We start from the raw sequence: 9770 nt of genomic DNA, 5'->3' as shown, positions 1-9770 counted from the left end.
AGAAACAGTTTTTCTATGCAAAGCGTCATCATTTTTGCTCCAGACAGGAAATACTTGTGTTGAAAACACAGCTTGTTTTAAGTTTTCTCTCCTAGTCCCTTAGTATTCCCTTACTCTGACTTCTGATACTGAACTGTCTTTACCGCTTGAAGTCAATAAAGAACATCTCTGCTTTTTTGGCTATCAACTGAAAACCAGGGATGTATGCTGACAGAAGACTGATATGAGAGGCCTTTAGGGAAATCCTAAAACCTCTGACATCACCATGTAATGATTTTTTTTTTGCTTTCTTGTGGAAAATAGTTGGAGATAATTGATCAATTGCTCATTGTTCTTAAGCAAGGCACGTGAAAATCGGTGTATTACTTTCCAATACTAGACTAAATATAGCTCAACAAAAAAGGAGAACATGTTATTGAAGCAGCTGCATTGTCTGGGACATCACCTGAGATTCTTTGTCTCATGGCCATGAAAATCAAGAACATGGACACACAAAGAGTGAGATTACAGCAGAAGTTTAATAGGTGAAAGGAAAAGAACAGCTCTCTGTCACAGAGAGGGATCCCAAATGGGTTGCTGTGCTGCAGTAAAATGTAAGGGTTTTTATAAATGAGCTAGTAGGGAGGGGGTATCTTATCTACATAGGGCATGAAAAACCAGTTAGAACCAGGTGTACCATTTGCATAGAGCGGAGTCTCTGGCAGCCCCCACCCCACTCCTTTATCATGCAGTTGGGCTCTTAGCTTGGGCTACTCCACACTGCTTATCTCCTTCCACCATGCATGTGCTAAAAAGCAGAGGAGGAGTTTCTGTGCCTGGTCACAGGTACCTCATTGCAACTGCAGGCACCTGCCACCCTGTGTAAGCTTCCAGTTTCCCTATATTAGTGTCCCCCAAAAAGGGAAAGGAATGTACTCATTAAGGCCCACTGTATTTACTGGGACCCATTGTATGTATGTGAAGTTTGGTGATTACCCAGGAAACTCTCCCTCTATGTCAGAGTTGCTTATCTATTTTTATAGCCCAATCTTCTAGGCTGTCTCTGTTAGAAGTGATTTCTTTGAACTTTGTGTGGTTAGAAAGGAAGTAATTTCTGAGCTGCTTTTTTATTAGAAGAAAAGTTTATGTCGGGGACTCTGTTACCCTAACTATCTACCTAAATAATTTCTATCTCCTGTATCATCATTTTTGCAAATTTGCTATGGGAAGTCTCATTAACTGGAAAGTACACTTGTTTGCTTTTCAATGTTTCTTCAAAAGCAGTGGTTCTCTAAATTCAGAATGCATCAGGACAACCTGGAAGTCTTGTTAAGACAAAGATTGCTGGGGCCCACTGCCAGCATTTCTGATTCAGTAAAATCAGTAGGTGAAGGCCAAAAAATTGCCACTTCTAACCAGCTCCTAACTGATGCTGATGCTGCTGGTCCAAGGACCACATTTCATGAACCACTGTTAGAAAGAATAAGAATGCACTGGGCACAGTGGCTCACACCTGTAATCCTAACACTTTGGGAGGCCAAGGAGGGTGGATCACTTGAGGTCAGGAATTAGAGACCAGCCCGGCCAACATGGTGAAACCCTGTCTCTACTAAAAATACAAAAATTAGCTGGAAATCACTTGAACCCAGGAGGCAGAGGTTGCAATGAACTGAGATCATGCCACTGTGCTCCAGCCTGGGATACAGAGCAAGACTCCATCTCAAAAAAAGAAAGAGAGAGAGAGAGAAAGAAAAGAAAAGAAAATTAAAGAAAGAAAGAAAAAGGAAAAAAGAAAAGAAAAAGGATGAGATTGGCTTGTAAAGGAAAATAAAAATCTCAGGATGCCCAAACTCATTATGCCATGGAGAGAGTTAATCCTGGGAAATGAGTCATGCAACATTGCCATCCTTTTTCTCCAAACAAATAACTATTGCTTTGAAACCTTGCATCAAACCACGTCCCCACAGACAAAAAGCTTCATTCCTCTCCAAAAGGCTGCCCTCACAAATTGCTTACAAGGAAACTCTTTGCTGGCTCCTAAATCTTTCAGGACATATATCCTTCTATAAAATAAGCACATATCAATTGTTACCATAGGTCTGCAACCTGTTTAACTTTTAAAACTAAGATATGTTAAATCTCACATTGACAATGTCAATTACAAGCTTATCTTCACAGGTCAGAACAAGGACAAGATGAGATCAATCATTCTTCTGCCTACACTGAAACGACTGTATAATTGGCTCTTGATTCCCTTTTCTTTGAATGTTCACATTATCTTATGTAAAATGTAGATTACTGGGTACTATTTAGAGCCTCACAAGAACGTGACCATTTGCCTCACTGCCTACCCTCCCTCACCCCTACCTCACCTCCACATTTTCCTGAATGTTCTCTCCTCCTTGAAAAATGTAAATGCTAAGCCTCCTGAAAATCTCTTTGGAGAGCACAGGCCACAGATGCCTCTTTGACTTGGGTTTTTCCCAGGGGCATCCTCAAACTCTGGCTCAATAAACCTCAACTGATTGAGACTCCTGCCTCAGTCTTTCATTTCAGTTGACAGGCTAGGGGGGTGATGAAGAAAAAAAATCAATGATACTTAATAAAGCATGATAAGAAAGACTATTCAGGACCATGCAATAGGGATAGGGACTATGGCAGTGTGATTTCACAGTGAGGAAGAGAGTTGGGCTCAACCGTAAACAGCATGGGCAAGTGGGAATTTATAGCCAAGGAGTGGAGTGTCAGTGACAGTTCTCTGGAGGACAGAGTAAAGGGGATTATGTCTAAACCTAACACAATTCTTGCTGAAAACTGGGGAATGACAAAAGATGAGGAACCTGATCATATATTTGCCAGGTGAGGTGTCAGAGCCCCAGCATCAGAAACTGGTCGACTCACAGGTTGGTAAGAAGAATTTACTGACAACAGAATAGGTTTGAAAAGGAAAATTTTATCAGATAGAAAGAACGCTGCAGAAGAGTGCAGTGGGTTGCCTCAGAAAGAGAGGACTGCCACAGTGCAGCCATGGTGGATTTTTCCTTAGAGATATCTACGGAACTTAAAGTGGAAGCTTCAGGGTAATTTGGACCATATTAGCCACATAGGTCATGATAGATGATTACATTTGTAGACATTTTGATGCCTTGATGTCAGTGAGGGATGCACAGCAAGTTTTGACATGCATACATTCCAGAAATGTATAGAAATTCTAGTTACTTACAGTTTTCTTTCTTTTTTTTTTTTTTTTTTTCTTTGTTGAAACGGAGTCTCGCTCTGTCGCCCAGGCTGGAGTGCTGTGGCTGGATCTCAGCTCACTGCAAGCTCCGCCTCCTGGGTTTACGCCATTCTCCTGCCTCAGCCTCCCAAGTAGCTGGGACTACAGGCGCCTGCCACCTCGCCTGGCTAGTTTTTTGTATTTTTTTAGTAGAGACGGGGTTTCTCCATTTTAGCCAGGATGGTCTCGATCTCCTGACCTCGTGATCCGCCCGTCTCAGCCTCCCAAAGTGCTGGGATTACAGGCTTGAGCCACCACGCCCGGCCTACTTACAGTTTTCTTAAACCTCGTACCAGATGCCTGCTTTAGATAATAGGGAAGTCTAATTACTTCTGAATTCCTCATATAAGGAGTTTTGTGCTTGATGGTCACTAGGCCATCTTTGCTGTCCTCATTTTCCCCCCAATAAATACCTTGGTCAAATCTTTGACCTTTTATATTCCCCTATGCTCATGTCTACTTGCTGCCTATTAGGGTCTCAAGAAAGGAAAAACAGCACAGTGAAAAGGGGCATCAAGTCTGTCTGGCTACTTTCTGCTGAAAGGGGATGTTGAAGGGATAAGTTATGCTTTTCCCCTTCTTGGTCTCTGTCATGAAGGGGATTAAAGGTCATGAAAAACTTGTTCACAGGGCAGGCACGGGGGTCACAGAGGAATGAGATTTCATCAAGAGGCCTCATGTAAATGGAAGCTGCTCTTGCAGGCCAGTATTGGGATTGCATAGTCATCTATAAATAGAATCATTGTAATCTGGAAGATATAAACTTAATGAGAGCATTAAAAAGGCAGGGACCAAATATTAAAGGAAGATTGACAAGGGGCAAAGGTCCAAGGAATGGGAGAAGCCAGGTTATTTTTAGAAAATAGTAAGTAAAGGTTTTGACTCAGTCTTGGCTTCTTCAGAAAAGTGTGTGTATAGCCATTTGGCTTCTTTGAAGATTCCTTGGACATTAGTTTCTACTGCTCCAGACACATAAATGTGGTGCAATAGGTTTTCTTGATGACAGCACAGACTCCTCCTTGTTCAGCTAGAAGTTAAACCAGAGTTCATTTATTATCAAAAACCATTCCTACTAGTCAGTTTAAAGACTTTTCTAGTGCAGATAGACTTGTGCCAGTTTTTGCTAAGGCTATTTCAAGGGAAGCATTAAATTCTTGTGGTGTGATTTCACGGTAAGTAAAACCTGCCAAGGGGTGAGAGTTGTGATAGTTCCCACAACTCCAGCCACAATAACTCCTAGGGCATTTTTTCTTCCAAAATGCAATTCTAGATTGGAAGTTATGTTCAAGACAGTGAATTCAGTGGGAGCCATTGTTCCCAGAGTACAATCACTATAATGAAGAGAATTATCATGGTGGGATAGGGTCAAAGCTTGAAAAGGGTTTAAATAAGTATTAGCAGTGCCACAAAGCCATAAGAGTCCAGGAGGGACAGATAATATAGTTTGAGGCTTCTTGGACTAAGAGGGCCATGGCTGCTAAGGCTCTTAAGCCAGGGGCCATCCCTGGGATACTAGGTCAAAAGTTCTTGAAAAATATGCTATATGGCACTTAGAGGACCCCAGATCTTGGGATAAGACTCCCAAAGATATTCCTCTTCATTCATACACATACAAAAAGAAAGGCTTAGTCAGATCTGGTAGGGATAAGGCCGGAGCTCAGATTAAAGTTTGTTTTACAGTGTTTAGAGGGAGAATTCTTTTAGTTTACATTGGAGCCTGTGTCCCCCTAAAAAAAAAATGTTTAGAGCATACTTCATATCAATAGTCCAGCACAGAGGTTGCTCCTCAGTTCCCTGAGAGCTTCCTATAAAGGTTTTGTTAGTACTCCAAAGGAAGGAATTCATATTCTGCAAAACCCAGCCATACCCAAGAAGGACCAAAGCTGTTGTTTAGTTACTGGGGTTGTCACATGTAAGATAAGATCTTTATGAACACTAGGGAGGCTCTTTGTACCAGGGGTTAAAATAAGACTCCAAAATTGAATTCTCTGTATGCATATTTGTGCCTTAGAAGGAGATACCTTGTACCCACAATCAACGAGTTCGTTTAGTACTAATACCATATTTTGATCTGAAACAAACTTGTCAGGACTATAGATTAGTAGGTCATCCACATACAGGAATAGATTGCTATCTAGGAGAAGCTGCAGGGTATACAGGTCTTTAGCTAGGACCTGTCCAAGAATAGAGGCTATCTCTGAATTACTAGGGCAGAAGTGTCCAAGTTAACTGTTGAGTTATTTGAGTATCTGGGTCTTGTCATTCAAAAGTGAACAAAAATTGGCTATCTGGGTGTACAAGAATGCAGAAAAAGTCATCGTTAAGATCAAGTACAGTAAACCAAGCTGTGGTGGAGGGAATGTGTCCAAAAAGAGCCCAAGGGTTTAGGACAATAGGATGAATAGGAATAACAGTCTCATTAATAATCATGAGGTCCTGTATTAGTCAATAGGAGCCTTCTGGTTTCTATACAACTAAAATAAGAGTGCTGCAAGGTGAGTTGCATGGGCATAATAATCCATGGGTTAGAAATTTTGTTATTACAGGCTTTAACCCTTTTTGTGCTTCAGGTTTCAATGGGTATTGAGGGTTTCTAGGGAACTTATTGGGATTTTTAAGCTGAATAATGACGGGAGCAGCTGATATTGAATGGACAGGAATAGAAGTATTCCAACACTCAAATGGCATTTGTTTTAAAGTGTAATGTTTTATTTATTTATTTATTTATTTATTTATGAGACAGAAGTCTTGATCTGTCACCCAGTCTGGTGTGCAGTGGCGCGATCTCAGCTCACTGTAACCTCCGCCTCCCAGGTTCAAGTGATTCTCCCACCTCAGCCTCCCAAATAGCTGGGATTACAGGGGTTGCACCACAATGCCCGGCAAATTTTTTGTATTTTAGTATAGACAGGGTTTCACCATGTTGCCCAGGCTAGTCTTGAACTCCTGACCTCAAGTGATTCAACCACCTTGGCCTCCCAAAGTGATGGGATTATAAGAATAAGCCACCACGCCCAGCCAGAATGCAAGGTTTTATAGACTGCAGGAGCTCTTTTTGTGAAATGTGAGTTAATACAGCCAGAAGGGGCCTTGTCTATAAATTAGCTTGTAATTACAAATTAGCTTGAGTTAAGTCACAACCTAATAGTGAAACAGGACAGCTTGGCAGGATGAAAAAGAAATAGGTAAAGGAAGAGCCTTCCAGTTTTCAAGGGAGTAGTGACATGAAACAGGTTTGTTGGGGTTTTCCATCACTACCTATGAGGAAAATGGAGGACTGGCACATTGGGCCATAGTAAACATTTAAAGCTGAATAACTGGCTCCTGTATCTATGAGGAACATTATCTCCTGTTCAGCCACGATCAGATTTACCCAAGGCTTGTCTGTAGAGATGGAACTGATAGGAGCCTGGACGGCCTCAAGACCCTAGCAGTCATTTAGAGGATGACTTTCAGAGGCTTGATCAGAATCCTGAAAAAGAGTTAGAGGTGCTTGTCCTTGCTTTTGCCCTTGCCCTTGCCCTTGTCCTCATTCTGTAGGACCTCCTTATCAGATGGGTTGGTGAAGTTGTGGGTGTGATAGGAGATCGAGACCATCCTGGCTAACACGGTGAAACCCCGTCTCTACTAAAAAAATACAAAAAACTAGCCAGGCGAGGTGGCGGGCGCCTGTGGTCCCAGCTACTCGGGAGGCTGAAGCAGGAGAATCACTTGAACTCAGGAGGTGGAGGTTGCAGTGAGCCGAGACTGTGCTATTGCACTCCAGCCTAGGTGACAGAGTGAGACTCCACCTCAAAAAAAAAAAAAAAAAGTCAGAAAATTATATACTTTTAGAGTTTGTGGGTCAAAATGGGACCAATTTTTAAGAATGCAACCCAATGGTGAGTAGGAACGAATTGAACGCATCTTCGGTGTAGATAACAGGCTACAGGATCCCTGAGGCATTCCTGAGGGATTTTCACATTCCTTTTTCCTTTGGCTCACTCTATTTGGTTGCATCCCATCACAGATAGAGGTCTTGCCCTGACCTGGATGACCAATCCAGGCATGCCATTGTTTGAGTGGTCAGCTCAAACCTAATGTAAAGAACTCACCCATAACTTGAGATGCAATGCCTGTAACAAAGTTGAATCCTCAGCCCTAAGGGTAGCAACAGACAGGTTTTCTTTCTCTAGGGCTTCAAGATCCCACTGAAGTGTGGCCTTGGCCAGGGACCATGTTATGCTCTGGCTCTGTGTTTCCACCCAAATCTCATGTTGAATTGTAATCCCCAGCATTGGAGGTGGGGCCTGGTGGGAGGCAATTGGATCATGGGGTTGGTTTCTAATGGTTTAGCACCATCCCCCAGTGCTGTCTCATGATAGAGTTCTCATGAGATTCTAGTTGTTTAAAAGTGTGCAGCACACCCTGCTTCATTCTCTTCCTTCTGCTCCAGCCATGTAAGATGTGCTCCCTTCCTCTTTGCATTCTGCCATGATTGTAAGTTTCCTAAGGCCTCCCCATCCATGCTTCCTGTATAGCCTGTTGAACTGTGGGTCTGTTAAATCTCTTTTATTTACAAATTACCCAGTCTCAGATAATGCAGGAATGAACTAATACAGATCATTAGCTCCCAAGGAACCAGACCATTGAGGGAAGTAGGGAGAAAAAAGAAGGGAGAAATACCAGTAAATGCCCCGTATGGGCCACCAAGATGCTCGGTGAGGTGTCAGAGCCCCAGCAATGGAAACTGGTCAACTCGTGGGTTGGTAAGAAGAATTTACTGGCAACAGTATAGGTTTGAAAAGGAAAAATTTATTAGATAGAAAGAATGCTGCAGAAGGGTGCAGCAGGGCACCTTAGCAAGGAAGAACTGAGTGCACTGTAGTGGATTTTCCCTTAGGGGTATTTGTGGATTTTAAGGTGGGAGCTTAAGGGTAATTTGGACCATATTAGCCATGTAGGTTATGAAAAATGAACACATTTATAGACATTTTGGTGCCTTGATGTCAGCAAGGGTTGCACAATGAGTTTCGATATGCATGCATTCTGGAGATGTACAGAAATTCTAGTTACCTATATATTGTTATTAAGGCCTGATGCCAGATGCCTGCTTTAGATAATGGGGAAGTCTAATTACTTCTGAATTCCTCACATAGGAGTTTTGCCTCTAGATCATCTGCTTGATGGCCACCAGGTAATCGTTGCTTTCCTCAATATTGATGGTGATCAGATAGTAAACGTGGGGTAGAGAGTTCTTGCTGACTTAGTAGAGTTCTTGCTAAAATTGGATTTTTTTTTTAGTATTTATTTTTTTATTATTATTATACTTTAAGTTCTAGTGTATATGAGCACAACGTGCACGTTTGTTACATATGTATACATGTGACATGTTAGTGTGCTGCACGCATTAATTCGTCATTTACATTAGGTGTACCACCTAACGCTATCCCTCCCCCCTCCCCCCATCCCACGACAGGCCCCGGTGTGTCATGTTCCCCTTTCTGTGTCCAGGTGTTCTCATTGTTCAGTTCCCACCCATGAGTGAGAACATGCGGTGTTTGGTTTTCTGCCCTTGTGATAGTTTGCTGAGAATTATGGTTTCCAGCTTCATCCATGTCCCTAGAAAGGACATGAACTCATCCTTTTTTATGGCTGCATAGAATTCCATGGTATATATGTGCCACATTTTCTTAACCCAGTCTATCATTGATGGGCATTTGGGTTGGTTCCAAGTCTTTGCTATTGTGAATAGTGCCACAATAAACATACGTGTGCATGTGTCTTTATAGCAGCATGATTTACAATCATTTGGATATATACCCAGTAATGGGATGGCTAGGTCAAATGGTATTTCTAGTTCTACATCCTTGAGGAATCGCCACACTGTCTTCCACAATGGTTGAACTAGTTTAGAGTCCCACCAACAGTGTAAAAGTGTTCCTATTTCTCCACATCCTCTCCAGACCTGTTGTTTCCTGACTTTTTAATGATCCCCATTCTAACTGGTGTGAGATGGTATCTCATTATGGTTTTGATTTGCATTTTTCTAATGGCCAGTGATGATGAGCATTTTTTCATGTGTCTGTTGGCTGCATAAATGTCTTCTTTTGAGAAGTGTCTGTTCATATCTTTCGCTCACTTTTTGATGGGGTTGATTTTTTCTTGTAAATTTGTTTAAGTTCTTTTTAGATTCTCGGTATTAGCCCTATGTCAGATGGATAGGTTGCAAAAATTGTCTACTATTCTATAGGTTGCCTGTTCACTCTGATGGTAGTTTCTTTTGCTGTGCAGAAGCTCTTTAGTTTAATTAGATCCCATTTGTCAATTTTGGCTTTTGTTGCCATTGCTTTTGGTGTTTTAGACAATGAAGTCCTTTCCCATGCCTATGTCCTGAATGGTATTGCCTAGGTTTTCTTCTAGAGCTTTTATGGTTTTAGGTCTAACATTTAAGTCCTTAATCCATCTTGAATTAATTTTTGTATTAGGTGTAAGGAAGGGATCCAGTTTCAGCTTTCTACATATGACTAGCCAG

This window comes from Macaca fascicularis, chromosome 2 (assembly GCF_037993035.2).
Source record: "Macaca fascicularis isolate 582-1 chromosome 2, T2T-MFA8v1.1".
Taxonomy (NCBI): domain Eukaryota; kingdom Metazoa; phylum Chordata; class Mammalia; order Primates; family Cercopithecidae; genus Macaca; species Macaca fascicularis.
The sequence above is the reverse complement of the archived record's forward strand: the minus strand, read 5'-3'. Positions refer to the sequence as shown.